Source organism: Anolis carolinensis, chromosome 2 (genome assembly GCF_035594765.1).
Source record: "Anolis carolinensis isolate JA03-04 chromosome 2, rAnoCar3.1.pri, whole genome shotgun sequence".
Taxonomy (NCBI): Eukaryota; Metazoa; Chordata; class Lepidosauria; order Squamata; family Dactyloidae; genus Anolis; species Anolis carolinensis.
This window is the reverse complement of record NC_085842.1, coordinates 40,909,218-40,930,051: the sequence shown is the minus strand read 5'-3', so window position 1 is coordinate 40,930,051 and position 20,834 is coordinate 40,909,218. Positions and strand designations below refer to the sequence as shown.

Here is a 20,834-nt window from a genome sequence, read left to right as displayed (position 1 = left end):
CTATATTGAATAATCTAGAGCTGATGTGGTCTATCCAATGCAATTTCTGAATCAGCACTCCAAATAACCCCAGGAACAGGCCTAAATACAAAGACAGTAAGAAATATTTTTTTTGGTTGGACTGTGTTATTATCCATAGTAGTAACAGTGAGGCTGCAGACCATATTTTAGTTCTTGTGGGCCACTGGTGGTCCACGGACCAGAGGTTGGGAACCACTGGTCTGGATCAATAGTACTGCTCTATTCTACTTTTGTCATACCTCATCTGGAATACTGGGTCTAGTTCTGGGCACTACAGTTCACAAAGGATATTGACAAGCTGAACTTTTTCCAGAGGATGATAAAAGGTATGGAAAACCATGTCACGAGGATCACCTTGGGAAAATGTGGATGCTAAGCCTGGAGAAAAAAGGTTAACAGGCAACATGATAGCCATATCTATCTTCAGACAGAGCCAGCTTGTTTTCTGCTGTTGCTGAGACTTATAGACAGTTCAGTGGGTTCAAGAGTAGAAGAGACAAGATTCCACAACATTAGGAAGAACTTCCCGGAGGTAATAGCTCTTTGACAGTGGAGTATGCTGCCTTGGAGGGTTGTAGCTTCTCTGTCTTTGGAGGTTTTAAAATAGAGGCTGGATTATCATCCATCGGAGCCCTTTGTGTATTCCTCATGGCAAGTGCTTGGACTGGATAGCCCTTTTGGCCTTCTTCAGCTCAATGATTCTTAGATGCAATTTGTTATTGTTGGTTTTAACAAATTAAATTTTGCTCAGAGTTTTTTGTATTCAATACTTGTTGATATGTCTGGTTAAACAAATGGGTGGTACCTCATCTGCCATTTGGATGGATGCTATCCCATTTAAAAAACAACCAAAATTTTGTTATACCACTTAAGAAGGATAAAAAGACAAAAAAAATCACATGAGAAGACAGAATAATTGATGATGCCTCAAAGGGTCATGGAATGTCAGTCTTTGGAGGGCATTTGTCAGGAGGGCTATGAAGTTTTTCTTCATAGCAAGGGGAAGGCCTGAATGACCCTTGTCATTCCTTCCACTTGAGGGTTCTGTGATTCCTCCTTTTCTTTCTGGCTTCTTCTCTTAGCCCTCCCCTTTCTCCTCTCACTGTTGCTGCTTTTCTTTCTTTCTCTTTTCTCTTTCCTTTTTCATTTTCTTCCCATTCTCCTTCTCATCCTGCTGCTCTTCATTCTACTTCTCTTCTGCTTCCTCCTCTTCTTCTTCCATTTTTTCTCATCTTCTTCCTCCTCCACCTACATTTTTCTGTCGTTGCTGTCCTCTTCTCCTTCTACTTCTTGTCTTCCTCCTTCTCCTTCCTCCTCTTCTTCCTCCTTCCATTTTTTCTCCCTGTCTTCCTCCTCCTCTCCCCACTTCTTCTCCTGTCTCCTCCTTGTCTTCTTCTTTTCTTCCTCCTCCTTGTCTTCCTCATGCTACTGCTTCTCCTTGTCATCTCATTCTTCTTCCTCCTCCTTCCACTTCCAGAGTTACAAGCTAGGTAGATTCAAGGAAGGCTGTGGATGTTGCATATCTGGATTTCAGTAAGGTCTTCAACAAGGTCTCCCATGATCTTCTGGCAAACAAACTAGTCAAATGCGGGCTAGGAAAAACTATGGTTAGGTGGATCTGTAATTGGTTACGTGAACGAACCCAAAGGGTGCTCACCAATGCATCTTCATCCTGGAAAGAAGTGACGAGTACTGCAGGGTTCTGTCCTAGGCCCGGTTCTGTTGAACATCTGTATAAATGACTTAGATGAAGGGTTAGAAGGCATGATTATCAAGTTTGCAGACAACACCAAATTGGGAGGAATAGCCAATACTCAAAACGATCTTAACAGATTAGAGAGATGGGCCAAAACTAACAAAAAACTAACTAACAAAGTTCAGCATAGACAAATGCAAGATACTCCACTTAGGTAGAAAAAATGAAATGCAAAGACACAGAATGGGGGACTCCTGGCTTGATCGCAGTACATATGAAAATGATCTTGGAGTCCTCATGGACAGCAAGTTAAACATGACCAAGCAATGTGAAGCAGCGGCTAAAAAAACCAATGGGATTTTGGCCTGCATAAATAGGAGTCTAGTGTCTAGACCCAGTGAAGTCATGCTCCCCCTCTATTCTGCCTTGGTCAGACCACACCTGGAATACTGTGTCCAATTCTGGGCACCGCAATTGAAGGGAGATGTTGGCAAGCTGGAATGTGTCCAGAGGAGGGCGACTAAAATGATCAAGTGTCTGGAGAACAAGCCCTATGAGGAGCGGCTTAAAGAGCTGGGCATGTTTAGTCTGCAGAAGAGAAGGCTGAGAGGAGACATGATAGCCATGTATAAATATGTGAGGAGAAGTCGGAGGAGGGAGCAAGCTTGTTTTCTGCTGCCTTGAAGACTAGGACATAGAACAACGGCTTCAAACTTCAGGAAAGGATATTCCACCTGAACATGAGGAAGAACTTCCTAACTATGAGAGCTGTTCAGCAGTGGAACTCTGTGCCCCGGAGTGTGATGGAGGCTCCTTCTTTGGAGGCTTTTCAACAGAGGCTGGATGGCAATCTGTTGGGGTGCTTTGAATGAGATTTTCCTACTTGGCAGGGGGTTGGACTGGATGGCCCACAAGGTCTCACTCTCTTCCAACTCTAAGATTCTGTTATTATTCTTCCTCCTCCTGCTCCAACATTTTTCTATCTTGTTCTCTTCCTCTCTTTCTACTCCTTGCCTTCCTCCTCCTCTTTGGACTGGATGGCCCATGAGGTCTCTTCCAACTCTATTATTCTATAATTCTATGATTCTTCCCTCCTCCTCTTCTTGCTTCTTTCACTTCTTCTCCCCTTCTTCTTCCTCCTCTCCCCACTTCTTCACCTTGCCCTCCTTCTCCCACACTTGTTACTCCTTCCTTCGTTCCTTTTCTTCATCCTCTTCTCCCTTCTCCTTCTTCCAATTCTTCTCCTTCTCTTCCTCCTTGTCTTCCTGAAGCTGCTGCTTCTCCTTGCCATCTCATTCTGCTTCTTCCTCCTTCCACTTCTTCTTGTCTTCTCCTTGCTCTCCTTTTCCTTGCCTTCCTCCTGCTCCTGCTTCTCCTTGTCACCTCATTTTTCTTCTTTCTCCTTCCTTCCACATCTTCTCCTCTTCTCCTTCCTCTCCTCCTTTTCCTTGCCTTCCTCATGCTCCTGCTTCTCCTTGTCATCTCATTTTTCTTCCTTCTCCTTCCTTCCACTTCTTCTAATTGTATTCTCCTTCCACTTCTTCTCCTCGTCTTTTCCTTCCTCTCCTCCTTTTCCTTGTCTTCCTCCTCCTCTCATTCCTCTTCCTCCTCCTTCCACTTCTACTCCCTCTTCTTTTTCTCCCTCCCCTTTCTACTTCGAATGGTAGAATCATAGAGCTGGACTAGATGACCACATGGGCCACCTAGTCCAACCCCCTGCTTCCTCCCACTTTTTCTCCTTGTGGTGGCTGTCTTCCTCATCATCATCATCATCTTCCTCCCCTCCTCCCTCCGCTGCTCCCTCTCTTCTCTCTGACCCTCCTCCTCCTCCTTCCCTATAGAGAGAGAGCCAGGGTCCGGAGGGGCGAGCCCATCCCTTGAAGCCCTGGCGCGCAATGACGCTGCTCTGGGGCTGAAGTCTCCCCGACTTGGAGGGGAAGGGGGGGATGTCTTGGTGGCTCTGACATCACGGCCTCATTCGCATTCAGCAGAGGCAGCGGCGGCGAAGGAGGCGACTCCCCAGCGGGGCCAGCCAGTCAAGCAGCCCAGTCGCCCGGCAGAAGCAGCAGAAGGAGGAGGAGGAGGCTCCTGCGCGGAGCTGTCTGAAGCTTTCCGACTTTCACAGAAGACAGGGAGGCTGGCTGACTGGCTGGATGCAGCAGCCTGATTCAAAGACCCTCTCTGGCTCTGGGGTCCTTTTTGGGAGGCGATGGCGTGATGGCGGAGGGGCGACCCAGCAGCTGTGCCCAGGGAAGCGAGCGTGAGCCAAGGCAGGGCAGAAAGCCCTCGATGCCCGCTGATGCTTTGGCAAAGCCCGCCACTCTCCCCTTGCTTGGACATGGGTCCCATATTGCAAATATAGCTCCCAAAGACGTCTCCATAGCTGTATTCCAGTGTTAAGGAGAGGGGGGAGGACTTGACAATGCTGCAGTGTTTACCTGGGGCTTTGCAGGCAAGGAAAGTCAACTGAAGAAGCAGACGAAGAAGAAGAAGAAGAAGAAGAAGAAGGGAGAGACTTGACAGAAAAGAGCAGAGGTGTTGAGCAGGACCTCAGCACTTGAGGAAACCCCCAACTTAACTTCTAAAAGCTGGATGCAGGATCCATTCAAACAGGTAAAGAATGATGCTTCACAGTCACAGTTTTGGATTGTCTTGCAGGGTTAAGTTAGAAAAGGTTGGACCAAACAACTGTTTGCAGGATTGTACAGTGTGTTGATCCGTCTTAACCTGTCTTTGGAGCATGTTCCTTTGAAAGGAAGGTCTGTTGAAGGGAAAGGCAGCAATGACAGTGATGAGTGTCAGGGATCTTTCCTCGCCACCCAGATTTGGGATAGGAGGAGGCACAGGGTGGCAATGTTTTCCAAATCGTCAACACTGAACATCCTTTGGCATCAATGATACCTACCTGCATCTGTTTTTTTAATCTCCCTGCTGTTGACTGAAATAGTTCATAGTGAGTCATCGAAATGGCTGGGCATTTAAAATCACTGAAGTCAAGGATAAGTACTTAAGCCACTTTCCATTTTTCCTTGAAATAGTCCCTTCTCCTTCCACCCCATCAGCTGTTTCTTCAAAACAAGTGTCAGGGTTAATTTTACTGTCTATCCACTTGGGCTTTAGAATGGCTGGATCCTTTGGGCGCTCTTAAAGCAAACTGATGGTGACTCAGATTTCAATAGGATTGGGTTGCTGTTAGTTTTCAGGGCTGTATAGCCATGTTCAAGAAGCATTATTTCCTGACATTTCATTCACATCTATGGCAGGCATCCTCAGAGTTAATGAGGTATCTTAGAAACTATTCGAGTGGGGTTTATATATCAAAATAGCTTGAACTATTCAGTGATTTAGACTGTCACAGCCACATTGGGGCAGTTGCTCAGTTCCAATTAATTTTTCAGACTGAGAAACTGGAAACCTTGTCAAAAGCAAGAATTAGTGTGATTCAATAATACATACATTGGTAGACTTTTCAACTAAATACAAAAAGGCAAACCAGATTCGTCTTTTTGAGTGTTGTTCTTTATTTACTGTCCAGAGTTTAGAGGTTTTTAAAATACTGGTATCAAAATTAGGACAGTACATAGAAAACATCACTCAGAAAACAGGAATTCCAGACATGAATCAATCAGGGCCAGCTAACACCTCCCAACAAAGGATTCCCCAGGCAGTAAGCAGCCAGACCTTGAAGGTGAAAGGCTATTCAATGCTAATCAAGGTGGCCAATGGCAACATTCACACTTGCCTCCAACAGACACGGTTCTTTCTCCCACTCTGAACATTCCACAGATATATAAACCCCCACTTGACAAGTTTCCAATATACCTCATTACCTCTGAGGATGCCTGCCATAGATGCAAGCGAAGCGTCAGGAAATAATGCTTCTGGAAAATGGTCATGAAGCCCAGAAAAACTCACAGCAACGCAGTGATTCTTGCTGTGAAAGCCTTTGACAACACATTCAATAGGATTATTTTTAGGGAGGTTGTTTAGTTGATGTTGTTCCTGCCATTGCAGCTCTTTGAAGATAGGGAAAAGACCCTTGACATCTCTGTTTTCTTTAGGAACAGCCAGATCCCTGTAATTCCTGAATTTAGGAGGTTACAGTGTCATCTTCCCTCCGCCTCCTCATTGTTTATCTTTTTTTGTATTTCCCTGCTTAAGGTTTTCTTGGAAAGCATTAACCCCAGGCCACGTCAACCTGATCCGTGGCCTTGCTGAGATTTTAATTCCGCTGTCCTTTCTGTTGTGCTTCCAGTGGCTGGGTTTTGCAAAACCTTATGAACCACCAAGGATTAGGGCAAGAGTTAATTCTGCTCACCCTACAGAGCATCATTCCTGCAGATAGCTTTTGCTCTCCTTAATCTTTCCTGCTTCCCTTTAACCAGTGATTATTTTACTTTACCTTTTGGGGAAGCATTATCAGAGAGCCTTGCACCATTGTGAGTGGATCTCAAGGTATAGGAAAAGCTTCTTGTAGCTTATTCAAAACCCAAATGTGCTTGCATAGTTTGTGAGATTTCTTTCTGAGGGTGCTCTTGCTTTCTAGCTGTATGCTTTCCTTCTTTTACTGAATCAACATGACTCAGTTAAGCTTCCTTCAACTGCAGTTGTGTCAACACCCACCCACCCACACGCCCATCCTTTTTTCCCTCTGATTGCTTTCGCAGATGGGCAAGTCCAGTCCTTCTCAAGGGACTCTGAACTTTGAAATAAATTACCATATTTAAAAGACCCCGAAGCCTTCTAATATTCTAAAGCATCTTCGTTTCCCCCCCTTTCTCCTACCACATTCACATTTTCTCTTTCTCATTGTTTAGTGAGACATATGGACTTCCACTTGCTTGCAAAACAAGACTGTCCAAGTCGTACTGGATATTAAATCATGAACCAACAGAGAGTGGGCAGGGTGGGTGACAGAGTCCTTGTAAAATAAAAAAGAATGGCTAAAGCAAACATCCCCAAGGGAATGTAGAAGATGCAAAAATAGTTTTGAGGAAGGAGAGTAATGACATAACAATTTATCTGGACTAAGAGGGAGAGAAAGTCAGTGCTGGGCAGACTGGAGAGAGGAGAGGAGAACAGTTAATATAGCCCATAACTATCATAATCCCTTGATTCCAAAGAAGACTTTCCCACAATACCCATTTTTATTTCATGACCTTTCCATCAAGGTAGTTGACTGTGCAAGTGACAAAGGCTCTCCATCACTTAGAAGACACTGTTTACTGCTGTTGTATTTGTGCAGTTCAAATTTGTACCTTTGACATCTGTCATGCTCACATAACACAGGACAGTAAACAAAGATGTGCTTTATAACAGGACCTCAGAAATTTGCAGTTCAACCTGGTTCATCTTGTATGTTTTTAAAATTGTGTCATTCAGTCGCATCATTATCGGTGTATCAACTCCAAATGTGTGTGCCCATAGGCTTGGCTGCATAAACCTGTCTGTAGCTGGGTACACGAAAGAACTCACCTCAGAAAGTAAAGTATGTCTATATGAGAGAGATGGAATAACGCATTCTTTCTAAAGGAAACTCTTCTGTTTATTTAAGTGGCAATAAAGGACTCCATTGAGTCAGGATGACTGCATGCTATCTTGCTGAGCTGCAAAGCAATTGAACAGCATAATTAAAAACCGCACAAGATAACCCAGGGAGCAGTATAAGCCTTTGAAACCATGCTGATGCTCTACAAACTGCTGTGGAACTGAAAAATCACAGGGTGTGCTTAGAGATGTGTCATTCCCTAGGCTGTCTCCCTGCATCCCCCTCCCAGAGTGCTCTTGAAATGTGGCATCCAGCAAATGGGACACAGCAGCAGGGCATTCTGTGTTGCTGTTAGGTATCTAATAGTTTCTGCTAGGATCACAGGCTATTTGGAGCCGTATACTGGCAGTTCTGCCATTAGGAAGAATGTCCTAACGGTAAAAGCACTTTGGTAGCAGAATATGCTGCTTGGGAATGTAATTGAGTCTCCTTCTCTAGAGGTTTTTAAACAAAGGCTGGATAGCAATCTGTCAGGTTTGCTTTGATGGGAGTGTTGTGTGGTTTCTGGGCTATATGGTAGTGTTCTAGCAGCATTTTCTCCTGATGTTTCGCATGCATCTGTGGCTGGCATCTTCAGAGGATCTCTGTATTTTCCTGCAGGGCCCTTGGGGTCTCTTCCAACTCTAGGACTCTATAGGAACACTTAGTGGCAAATCCAAAGGTATGCATTCAGAGAGTATGCGCTGGGTGTGTCACTAAGCCATGAGAATAGTTTTAAGTGTAGGGGCCTTTGAGACTATTTTAGCCAAAGAGTTTAGGCTTTTTCTGAATTACTTTGTGAGCAGTTAAAAGTTATTTTAATTTGTATGAAAGTGATCTACAATCGCTTTAAGAAGACACACACACAAGAGAACCTTGCCTTTCTTTGTAATGGAGTTGAAAAATCTCCTGTTATGGTTTCAGTACTGCCTCCAACCAAACACCACGTTGTTTTTTTTTGCTACGATAAGTAAACAAACAAGCAAGCAAACATGGCAATATCTTAAAAGGCAGCAATGGAGCACAACTACTTTGCTTGCCTTTCATATCATGCTATCCTACTTGCAGTTGAATGCATTCTGTATTTATGGTGATACAGCTAGAAGATATCTGTGTAGGCCAAGCTAAACAGGACATTCCTTCCCATCGTCTGTTACTCAGTTCTGAATCCAAATAATACAACATGTTCAAATTAATGTCAAATAGCACTGATGGGGTCCCCCACCCCCATATTTCCACTTTAGTCCTGCAAGACTTCAAAAGCCACTATAACACAAAGGATACTGGTTTGGAGTTGTGGTAGAAAAAGAAATAATTTAAATATCTGCTTAGCCATGAGAATTATTAGATGCCTGTGGATGACTAACGGCATGCTTGCATAGTTACTGTGAAGCTAGGCAAGGATGATCCAGCACTTATATTGCCCAATGATTTTTATTTTTGGATTACTGTTGTTGTTATGGACCGTAATAAATGTTGTTGTTGTATTTTAATAAAACAATAAAATGCACAGAAATAAGCCAAAAGAAGGCATATTGCTTAGAGAAGCATTAGTCATTTTGCAATTCTAAATCTGCTGAAGAGCTATGACAGAACAAATCAAAGAATGCTTTGCTGAAATGTATACTTGGACAATGTAGCAGAGTATGACAAGACACCAAAACAAGAAGGCCACATTCCCATATTCCTGCTTTCTCAACCTCAAGTGGATGTGGGACACGAAACAGGGATTCCAAAGAATGCAATGTTTGGTTTTGATTCAGTATTGGAGAATGGGTGGGATACGAATGTGATACTCCTGATTGGTGTTCTGGTTTAGTAACTATTTATGGAAGAAAGGTGTATTCTGAAATCATGCAGTTTTAAACATGCTGATGTTAATCTCGTATTAATTACTTTGTTTTGAATTATCCAATCCGCTTAAAACATTCTCACTTCATTTTTTTCTTTTTTTTTTCTCTGTAAATTATGTGCCTGGGAAGAGTTTATTCTGGGCACATCCAGACCAACTGAAAAATCCCAAATGTTGTCCCTGTTCTTTCCAATTTTACACTGGGTTAAAATAGACTTGACTTGGGGAGCTGGTGTAAAAAGTCTCTGATCATACCGGAAGCTGAGAAAAAGTATTCTGGGATAAAGAAAACATGTATGGATCTCCAAAATAAAACTGGAAAGAACAGAATGAAATCTGGGACTTTCTGATCTTTTCAGTCAATCTGGATGCACCCTCTGTTAGCTAATGGATGAAACATCTGATAGCATTGCTTCTTGCTAATACTGTCTTAGCATGCATATGTTCTTTTGTGCCAAGGATATGTAATTGTAGGCATTCAGATATTATTGGTCTACAGTTCAATATTCAGCATAACCAGTGCGAGGGTGTTGTGGGAGGTGGGGTCCAATAACACCAGAAAGGCTATAGTCTCCTATTGTTGTTTCATTCCCTCACTCTGCAGCACATTTTTCTCACTTATGTGGATTATCGCTCTGTCACATGCTGGCTAGGTTGCACTCTTGTTTCTCTCTAGCTGTCAAACACTTTCTTTACTGAATGCCTAATGGAGTTTTGACCCAAGGTATCTTCACCAGTTAAATGGAAACACTGAGACAGGATGTGTGAACTGCCCTCTCTCTCTTCATGCCTTCAGGGTGACAAGCAAATGAAAGTGTAGCATGTTTTCCATATGATGAAGTATATTCCTGGAAAGAGCCTCTCTTCCCTACAATACTAGGTGCTTTTGGCTATATTCCAGAGGAAGGCACTAGCAAAGTTATCTCTGAGTGTTTCTTGTGTAAGAAAACCTTCTGAAATACATGAAATCACCATAGGACAATAGGCCACTTGAAGGTGTGCGCACATACACACCCACACACACACACATACTTCTCCTCACTCCTCATGCACACCCAGATGTATATACATAACCAAGAAACAGGATTCAGTTGTGTGGTTAACTGCCCTCACTGTATGGTGATCTTACAAAAGAGAGATCTCTGTCACCTTGTCATTAATAGCCCTGCTCAGGTCTTGTAAGACACTGTTGATGTTAACTACTATTAGATCAACTTTGATTTCTGCTGACCTTATGAATGAGAGACCCCACAGTCACCCTATCCTCAATAGCCCTGTTCTGGTCTCGCAGATCCAGGGCCATGGTGTCCTTCATTGAGTCTATTCCTCTGCAATGCTCTTTTCTCTTTCCCTATTGCATTCTACCTTGCCAACCATTTATTATCTTTTCTTGTGAGTCATGTATTCCCATGATATGGCTGAAGTTCAATAGTTTGGTCATCTTGGCTTCTAGAGAGAATTCAGGCTTGATTTACTCTAGCACCTTTTTATTGTTTTTTTTTTTTAGCAGTCCACTGTATCTTCTCTGAAACCACACGTCAAATTAGTCAATTTTCTCCCTCTAAGCTTTCTTCACTTGTCCAGGTTTCACAACCATACATAGAAATTGGAAATACGATGGCATGGACAATCTTAACTTTAGTAGAGCATCTCTATTTGTCACGACCCAGGCTTCAGAGCACCAAAAACCATACACAGAGGCCAGAATCTATCTAATATCTTTATTAAGGAAATATATATAGTTAATAAAAGCAAGTGTATGAAATAGTCCAGAAGTAGACCTTTCAGGGAAGGTCAAAATTAGTCCAAGAAAACAATGTCCAATATGAAATATTAAGGTCCAAAGTTGTAATCCAATAACCGAAACACTCACTTTGCCAGGCAAAGTGAGGGGAGATGACAAGGTCCTTTAGTCCATGAACTTGAGCAAGGCTAGGAAATAACTTGAAACAAGGCTTGATACAAGGCAACAAGGAACGAGGAGCGAGAACAAGATCCGTGGAATTACTTGGCAAAATCCGGAAGACAAGGCAAGGTTGAGTCCTGGAAAACAAGGCAAGGTCCGTGGAGGTAAACAAGGCTGGAAACGGGAACGAAGGCTTGGAAACGGAGCGAAGGCTTGGAATCAGGAACAAGGCTTGAAACAGGAACGAGGCTTGGAAACGGAGCGCGCTGTCCACACACAACTCACTCCAGTAGCTGACGAATTGACTCCGCAAAATCCCTCTGTGGGTAAAACACCTAAATAGGGTCTAGTTTTCCCACCAAAGAGCAGTTCTCTGGGGAACCAGAAACGAAAGCTAATCTCTGAGTCCAGATGCATGACTCCTTAAGGTTTCCCATGGAAAGCAGGCTTAATCAGCTGAATTCTTAGCAGCTATCCTAGCACTCCTACGAGAGGCCGCTTGAACTCCTCTCTGTTGTTTACAAAACTCGTGGCGAGAAAACACAGGAGATTTAGACTCAGGGCTTGTTTGACAGATTTCTGGAAGACAAATCTCTTGCAGGTGCAAGGTTCCCAAATCTGGCTGGGAAGGTTCCAATTCTGACTGAGACGGTGAAAAACCCAAGTTCTCCTCTTCATCTGGGACTACAGTGCCATGAACGGGACTACATGGCCCATGACTCATCACACTATTATTGGTTCAAATGTCACTCTGATTTGTCAGATCTTGATAAAGAGGTCTTTCATTCTGAATTTTTCTGTTATCCTCTAATTCACTGAACTGATTATTAAAGCAGTTCTCTTTATATCTGTGAACAAGTTGCCGAACAGTTGCATTCATCATTTGGAGTCTATTTCTATTCAATTTTGTTTTTGCCTCTCATATGTCCTTAACTGCTTGGACAGTTTCATCTGTTATGCACTGTGACTTTTCTTTATCTTTGGTTGCAGATAGTCTCTTTTTGCATTCCTCCCTGACAATATCTTGCTTCAGAGCAGTCTTTTAGCTCCCAAACAATTAGACTTAATAGTGTGAATCTATTTTTTACATTTAAAACAAATTCTGTGTGGGTTTGTTCTATTGATATCAATAGACTAGAAGCAAGAACATTTATTATCTATGTCTAGAGCAGTGGGTCTCAATCTGTGGGTCCCCAGATGTTTTGGCCTTCAACTCCCAGAAATCCTAACAGCTGGTAAACTGGCTGGGATTTCTGGGAGTTGTAAGACAAAATACCTGGGGACCCACAGGTTGAGAACCACTGCTTTAGACCTAGATAATAAATGTTCTTGCTTCTAGTCTATTGATATTGGAGGACTCAGTGGTGGAGCAGATGTGTTTCATTTAAAAGTCCAGGTTCAACCTCTGGCTTCTCAAAATAAAGCTGGATTCTTCTCTGAAACCTGGAAGAATTATTGCCAGTCATTGTGGCCCTCATCCAAGGGACATCCAGATGTTGTTGATTTTCATCTGCTAAAAGACTCAGCCACCATGATCAGTGTGACCAGGAATCCTGGGAGTTAAATTCTAACATCTGGAGCCTGCCTGGATGAAAACAACTGTTAAGTGCAGATAGGACTGAGTTATTTGGATCAATTGCATGGTTTCGTGACACAACTTCCTATTGTGTTGCTAGCAAGCCATTCATAAGTTTTCTCTGAGACTTCCAGATAGTTCTGTCTCTTTATTTGGAATAGTCATCCAACTTTACTTGTTGAGAGAATCAAAGAATTACCAGTTTTTTGGACTGAGTTTTCTTGGGCCAGCTTACTATGGAACAGTTTTGCCAGAGCAAATTTCTGTTATTCTTATTTTTTCATGAAATGCCATGAGCTATCCAGTTGGGAGCCTACATAATGCATTTCTGAAATGTGCTGCTGTTAAATAGATAGATAACGTTTTAATGCATGTATATATTGCTTGAACTAATAACTCCACAGCAGCATTATATGTTGCTGCTGTCCTTAACCTTTTATAAGATTGTTTTATCATCCTGTTCTGAGTCCCTTACAGAAATAAAGAAATTAAGTCATTTCCCGAAAGTTTACAATGTAAGAGACACACTAGAAAAAGGCAAAAGAATTTGTAGAGGGAAGATGAAAAATGAGTGTCCTATACTACTACCTTCTATTTGAACCAAAACAGGCCTGGCTATATTAAGGTCTAACGTGGGATGTCCTTTATGCCTGCCCTTTTGTGGCTTCATGTCCTTTCCATATTTGGTAAAGGATAGTCCTTTATGTTCTGTAAAGTTCAGTCTCTGAATAGCAACGAGAGAGAGAAAGAGAAAGAGAAAGATAATCATGAAGGTTTGCAGCCAGCAGTAAAATATATGCTCTGTACTCTTCCATGGAAGTTCCAAAATTGCCAGCAAACATTTTTGGAAATTGTGTTATTATATGGTTCCAGACTGACACCAAAAGGTCTGGTATTCAAGGCTGTGGACCCTCTTTTGAAATGAATATACTGACTCCCCTCCCTAGGTATCTCATTATAGCTGGAAAAAGCATTTCTACTAGAAATGGATACTGATTTGAAGAGTCCCTCTTCTTCCAGGTCAAGCTGTGTTCTAAGATGGAAGTGGTTAATATTTTTGGACATATTTATTCAGCTTTGCAAGTTGCAACTGATCTATATCTTCTTATATTCTGAAGATTTTACCTTTTGGTTTATCGGAAAGCAGCTTAGTGCTTGAACAAAACACAGTTTTTATGTCTTGTTGACTAAGTACTATACAAACAACTATCTTGGCGAAAGTGTACAGAAAGATCTGTGCCTGTAAGAGCCATTACACAGGGCATTGAGATGAAATGACCCTGCCTCCCATAGTTCCAAGTGAAATATACTCCCTCAGGTCTTATCAGATGGAAATAAATCAATGTATGAAACTGTTGAAACACAGTGGGTTCAACAGAGATGAACTTGAGGGTACGCTTGTACAAAGCCAGAGTACCGTAATAAGTTTGATGCTGATTCCATGGTAAACTTGAGCCTCTTGGGAGAATCTGTAAAGGTTAACCTTCCTTTCAGTCACCGTTGCATGAATAGTAATGGTCTGATAACACAACCCAGCCTGACAGAATTCAAAACCTTGAGATTATTCCACATGGCGGTTGTTTTGGGAGTTCTTGGCAGGGTATTTTTACCGGGCAGATTGCCACATCCCACAGACTTCCTGGCAGCTGAGTAGTACCCATTCCTGACGCCTCAGACCCTTTCATTCATGTCACTCCCTAAAGGAATAACTTTGTATGGACTATGTTGTGACCACAGCCTGACATCTGGCCTAGATGTAGTTATGATAATCCTTTTAAGCAACACAGGTTTATTTGAGTCCAGTTCTCCCGGTAGGTCCTGTCTATGAATCTTCACATTGTCTTGTGCATGAACCGTTACAAAATTAACTCTTCTTGTGCAACTGGCCATTTCTTTTCAACTTTGGAGGCCTTTCTGGACATAAATGCTCCCTTCCCACCCTAGAGAAGGTACATCTGTACAATCTGGTTATTTAGTATTTTATGAATTTTCACAGGCTTTGTAAGTGAAGCAGAACTGGTATGATTTCAACTGATGATTAACTGCCGATTCACTTCTAGAATACGTTTTCATTTCGATCTTGTGTGTTCGCTAAGTGTTCATTTGATTTTGCCATGTCTTCATTTGATTTGTTTGCCCTCTTTGGACTCTGAAATCCTCATTTTTAGAAGAATGGATGCTCAAGGCAATTTAGACATGAGGATAGAACTTCATTTTCTTTCAAACTAATCCAACACTTTCTCCATGCATCTGTAGGATGTGCTCAGTGCTAGCAGGTCTTGCTGGCTTTTAGTTTGGGGCAAAGGGATGTTCCTAGACCGATTCATTTAAGCTTTGTGCTCATAAAGTTAGGTGGTTTTCTATGTTTCAGGACAATTTAATAAATAGGCATTAGCTAAAGACATATGTGTATAGCAACGTGAGAGCTGGAACTTTGTCAAGGAACAGGATAAACTTGTAGAGAGGTAAAGGTTCTCCTCTGATGTTAAGTCTATTCATGTCCAACTCTGGTGCTCATCTCCATTTCTAAGCCAAAGAGCCGGCACTGTCCATAGACACCTCCAAGGCCATGTGGTTGGCATGACTGCATAGAGTGCTGTTACCTTCTTCCCGGAGCAGTACCTATTAATCTACTCACATTTGTATGTTTTCGAACTGCTAGGTTGGCAGAAGCTGAGGCTAACAGCAGGAACTCACCCTGCTCCTTGGATTCGAACCGCTAACCTTTCAGTCAGCAAGTTCAGCAGCTCAGCAATTTAACCCACTGCACCACTGGGGGCTCCTAGAGAAACTTGTATGGGGCCCATATTTTTGTCTTGTGTTAATAACACCAAATTAAATGGGAATTTAGAGAAGATCCACAAAGGGATCAGGCTGCCATCACACTTCTTCTGACACTATCTTGACTACTTTAGATGTCTATCTGTTTGCTTCCATCTTTAAAATCTCAAATATCAGTTCATGACACATCAGAGCAATAAAAACTATAATTGAAACTATATTGCCCACTTGAAATAAGATATTTAAACAAGAGGAAGGTAAACATACAATAATGTTACTTTTCAAATCAGGCAAGTAACATACTTTTGATTGTGCTTTTCCTGCATGGCAGAGAGTTCCATTTCTAACATTCTATGATTCTATGATACATCTGCTGAATTTGATCAGATAAAGAGGGATACTGACTTATGCTTCAGAAAGAATGCAAAGGGATCCTTTAGTGCAGTAGTTCTCAACCTGTGGGTCCCCAGATGTTTTGGCTTCAACTTCCAGAGATCCTAATAACTGGTAAACTGGCTGGGATTTCTGGGAGTTGTAGGCCAAAACACCAGGGGATCCACAGGTTGAGGACCACTGCTTTAGCACCTCAGAGACTAACTTACAGAAAGAGGTTAGTTGCAAAAGCTTTCATAAACGAAATCGTCTTCCTTTGCATTTTCTAGAAAGAGTGAAGCATGTATGGCTTCCTATGATATAAATTCCAAGATGAGAAAGTACTTAGCACTTGGAAAAGTTACTCTTTTGTGCTGCAATGCCCAGAGCTCTATAGAACCGACATGGGGGGGGGGGGGGGAGTTCTACTGTGATCACACATGCTTACACAAATGGAGGGATGCAAAGCATGTCCTCCTCTGACGAGTTTGCAAAACATATGGGAGTAAGTGTTTTTTTCAATATTCTGGGTCCAAACTATTTTTAAATTATGAAAGATCAGAATCTCTATGATAGCAAATTCCAGAGTTTCTTTGATTTGTTTAGAATTCTTTAGAGGAAAGCACTACTTTCAACAGAGCCAGTTTGGTGCAGTGATTTGAGTGTTATGCTATGACTCTGGAGACCAATGTTCAAATCCCTACTAGGCTATAACCTTAGAACATCTGACATTATTTATAATGGGGCCACCGGTGGTCCAGGTGATATCTGTGGTGGGAGAGACATGGACCACACTTCATCAGTGTTGTTGCCATTCTCTTATTGTGAACAATTGCATACCAGTATGTCACAACTGTGGCCAGAATAGGGAGGAAGTGTTCCAGATATGAATTATCATGGGACTTCTCACCCTTGCAAAACTAATAGATTTGGAGGAAGACAATCACATGATCACCATGAGAAACTTATTATATTGCTGCTGAAGTGTTGTTATACTTACTGCTTCATGTTATGAACAGTGTGGACATATAGTTGCCAAGCACTCTCTCACAATGAGCTATTCTATTTGTAGATGATGAATTATTACATTTGATCAGTTTTAAGGGTGGGGGACCCAAGAAATATAATTATTAGGAAAAGTGTTGTCAATTCATCTTATATTAATCTAATATGGAGCCCTCGCTGGCACAGTGGGTTAAACCCTTGTCCCGGCAGGCCTGCTGACTCGAAGGTTAGGTTGCTGACCTGAAGGTTGCCAGTTCAAATCCAACCGGAGGAGACCATGGATGAGCTCCCTCTATGAGCTCCAGCTCCATGCAGGGATGTAAGAGAAGCCTCCCATAAGGATGGTAAAACATCAAAACATTTGGGCGTCCCCTGGGCAACATCATTGCAGACGGCCAATTCCCTCATACAAGAAGCAACTTATAGTTTCTCAAGTCACTCCTGACATGAAAAAAAATCTTATGTGTATTTTGTATGGTGGACCACAATTGGGGTGGGGGTGAAGTTTAATGTCCTGTTTTAATTTTCTTTATCCTCAGTGTGTGTGTTGATGCATGTGGGAGTTTTATAGCAATGGCATGCAAAGGTTGCTTGACCTTTCTGTCTCTGAGTCTAAACTATGTCGTGCTCACCCACCCTCACAAGAAAGTGGGATAGCTGGAAACCACGACGTATGCTACATACATGTAAAGTAAATGCTTCATACAGATGTCACATAGTTTAAGGGAGATCACATTCACTACATTCATCCTCATCCCCACCAACAAATTGCCAGAATATGGCACTAGTGTATTTATTATGCCTGCATTCTCTTGTGAAGTCTCTTGCCAAATAGTAGATAATATTAGAAATGATTGCCATGGCATTGCATGTGGAGGCTCACCTATATTATGCAAATCTTGTATTAAATCTAGCCATGTGCTTTGTTTCATGCTTCTCTGGTTCTTACTTGTATTGAATTCATCAGATTTCAGGAAAGGCGCTTGCTTATGTTATGGGTTAGAAAATTCTATTTGCTTTGCCTTGCAATTTCAGCCCAATACTCCTTCTGTCTGATGTAATTTTATCAAATTCAATCCCACTGGGTAGCAGAGAAAAAGATAGGCTGCGCTAAGAACCATTCCCTTGGCTTCTTCTTATAGATTGAAAATTCTAACATGTGGATTGCCTAGAGAGTGAACCTTCTTTCTTATGTGTTTATGCTTCTAATTATTTAAAGGCTGGACTTCTGTTAGTCTCTTTTTTAAAAAAAAAAAGTGAGGAGATGTGGTTTGGTCATGTTGTTCAGTAGTAGTGTAATGTCTCACCTCCACAAGGTGGCAGTCTGTGCCCCACACCCCATTGCTTTCTTCCAGATAGGAAAGAGTTTGTAATGAATAAATGGATATACTGTCCATATAAATAAATGGATGAAGGCTTCCTCCATTTATTTATAGGCAGGTTACAAGTCAAGTTTCCAAAGACCCACAAGTTCCAGAACCTAGTATGCATTAGTAATGGGGTGTGTCAGGTTTTTGCCTGTTTTATATTCCATAAAAATATATGGAAGATATTTTGAAGGTATTTTCTTCCATACCTCCTAAATAATAGAGTCTTGTGCTCCTGTAAAGATGAATACATGTGCCATACAGTGAGCTTTCATAGACGCTTGTCCATTTCATCATATACATGGAGCACTTCAGTTGTGAACATCGTTGGGAACAGGACTATAGACAGTGAAATCAGAGGGAAATGATATGCAATTAATGTAAATGCTGAAAGTACTGAGAGTGATAATTAAATGATTAACACTAACCATTTACAAAACTTGCTGATAACCCAAACATTCTGGCATTAGGTATGCCAATTAACACACATTAGTATGATAAGAATAAGTTACCCTCTGGCAACAGGCTGGAAATTTCAGCTTTATCAGCAGAGGTTTGATTCAGAATAACAGGTTGTTATCACAAGGCAATCCCAGATAATTTGGGATCCTATAGTGAAAAGGATAGTTTCGTGCACTATGTAATCAATCAGATTTGGCTACATGCTCATGTTACAGATGTCAAACAGAGCCAATTTGGAAGATGATACAGCTCCATGCCTAGGAGGTAGTATGAGTCACAGGGCCCTGTTGCTGAATGGTTTGCTGAAAGGCTGCTCTTTATGCTGGGATGGGCATCTCCATGTTTAATCATATTCACATCCCATGCTGGTATATGGAGGGCAAACAAAATGGAATCCAAGCCCTATGCTGAGTGATTTAAGGAGTTGGGTTTGTTTAGCCTAGAGAAGAGAAGGTTAAAAGGTGACATGTTAACCATGTTTAAATATTTGAAAGGATGTCATTGTGAGGAGGGAGCAAATTTGTTCTCTGCTGCTCTAAACATTTGGACACAGAGCAGTGGGTTCAAACTACAGAAAAAGAGATTTCATCTAAAAATTAGGGGAAACCTCCTGATGGTAATAGCTTTTTGACTCTGGAATGTGCTGCCTTGAATTGTGGTGGAGTCTCCTTCTCTGAAGGTTTTTAATAGAGGTTGGATGGCCATTTGTTGGAAGGGCATTGATTGTCTTTTTGCTTGGCTGTGGGTTAGACTGGATGGACCTTGTAGTCTCTTCCAACTCTATGAATAATAATAATAACCTTTATTTCTAGACCACTCTCTCACCCCAGAGAGACTCAGGGCCGTTAACATACATATAAATGGCAAACATTCAATGCCACAACTACATCACTTAATATTAAAAGTATGAAATGACGATAGAATACTCATTATAATAAAAATTCCAGATGAGAAAAAACAATAAATTTAAACATGACTCTCATCTCTTTGAACTGGCATTCACAAATCCAGTCACATTTTTTTTCCAGTAGAAAGGATGCCCAGGGACAGCAATTTCTTCTCTCATAAGCTCTCATTGGGCTGTAGTTTGAGAACGTAAACAACCTGAGGTCTTTTAAAAATCTTCTCTTACATATTGCAGCATGCACCAGAGAAATCCTTGCTTAATTCTCGACCCTTCTGAACCTGCCAGAAGGCCTAAATGATAGACTGGGTGTTATCTCTCTTAGGCTTGGGCTCAGAACAGATAAGAAACTGTCGGCATATCCTTTAGGTTCTCAATAACTTTACACAAAGGAAGAAAAGCTCTGTCTTTCTCCACTGAATCTGTTTTGGACATGATGATGTGCAGCAAATACTGGTTCTGTTTATAAACACTCTTCCCAAACAGTTACAAACAGACGATACCTAGTAAGCCACCCAATATTTATGGCCCCATGTCCTTGAGCCTGTGAGCCAAAATCCTCCCTATGATTTTCTTCCAATGTGAGAATGACATAGGATGAATTTCAGAGTGGGCAAGCAAATCTAAGGTTCACTCCAAGTAACAGGACAAAAGAATTCCAGAAAGTTGTGTTTTATTAACTGTGTTGGGATTTGAACCTGAATTTTCTAATTGTAAGGCTCCAATCTTAAGCACATTTTCTTGGAAGCAAGTACTGCTGATTTCAGTGGAACATCTAGCTATTTGTGCCATGGAGCATTTGCCAAGCTCTCTGCTCACTACACCAACCTTGGCATCAATGCTTGGAGAATTCACTTAGAACTAACTTTGGCAAGAAAGTAGAAGCTAAATTAGATTAAATTAAAACCCTATTGATGGATGAGGGAGTGGAGGAGGAGCAGCCGGAGCAGCTGGGGAGGCTGGTTCTGCTGACAAGCCAGGAGGAGATTTCAGTGAACCACACAGTGTTAAAATTTGGCAGGGCCAAAGAAGTGATTCATTGTCACTTAAGCAGTTTTGCTTCAGGAAACTCATCATTTTCGCCCACCAGGGGGAAGTTTAATTGGAACACTCTGGCTCCCCATTTATAAGAAGTTTGGAAAAGTGTCCTTAAGATCTCTCCTCTAAATCCCAAAGCATGTTCTCTGCCTTTCTTTGAAATTAATCTCTGCCATTTCTATCACAGCTATTGTCCTTCAGTTTTCCCATATAGCCTCTTCAGTAGGATTTCTGAATCACAGCCATTATTCTCTCATATATATGTCTTAAGCTTTGAGGATGTCTCCTAAAAAGAAGGCTGTTTTTTGTGTAGGACAATAATGAAGT

General features: G+C 41.7%; 1 protein-coding gene across 2 annotated transcripts in view; it reads left to right on the top strand.

Moving 5' to 3' along the window:
- prickle2 (prickle planar cell polarity protein 2) overlaps positions 1-20,834 on the top strand; it is a 328,576-nt gene that overhangs the window by 191,864 nt on the left and 115,878 nt on the right. Inside the window, exon 1 of one of the 2 annotated variants that reach the window (XM_008114998.3) lies at positions 941-4,330. The exons of the other annotated variant lie outside the window; for it this stretch is intronic. The gene's annotated coding sequence lies outside the window, so the exon portion shown is untranslated. Of the gene's footprint in view, positions 1-940; positions 4,331-20,834 lie in introns of those variants that run through there. 2 annotated transcript variants of the gene reach the window in all.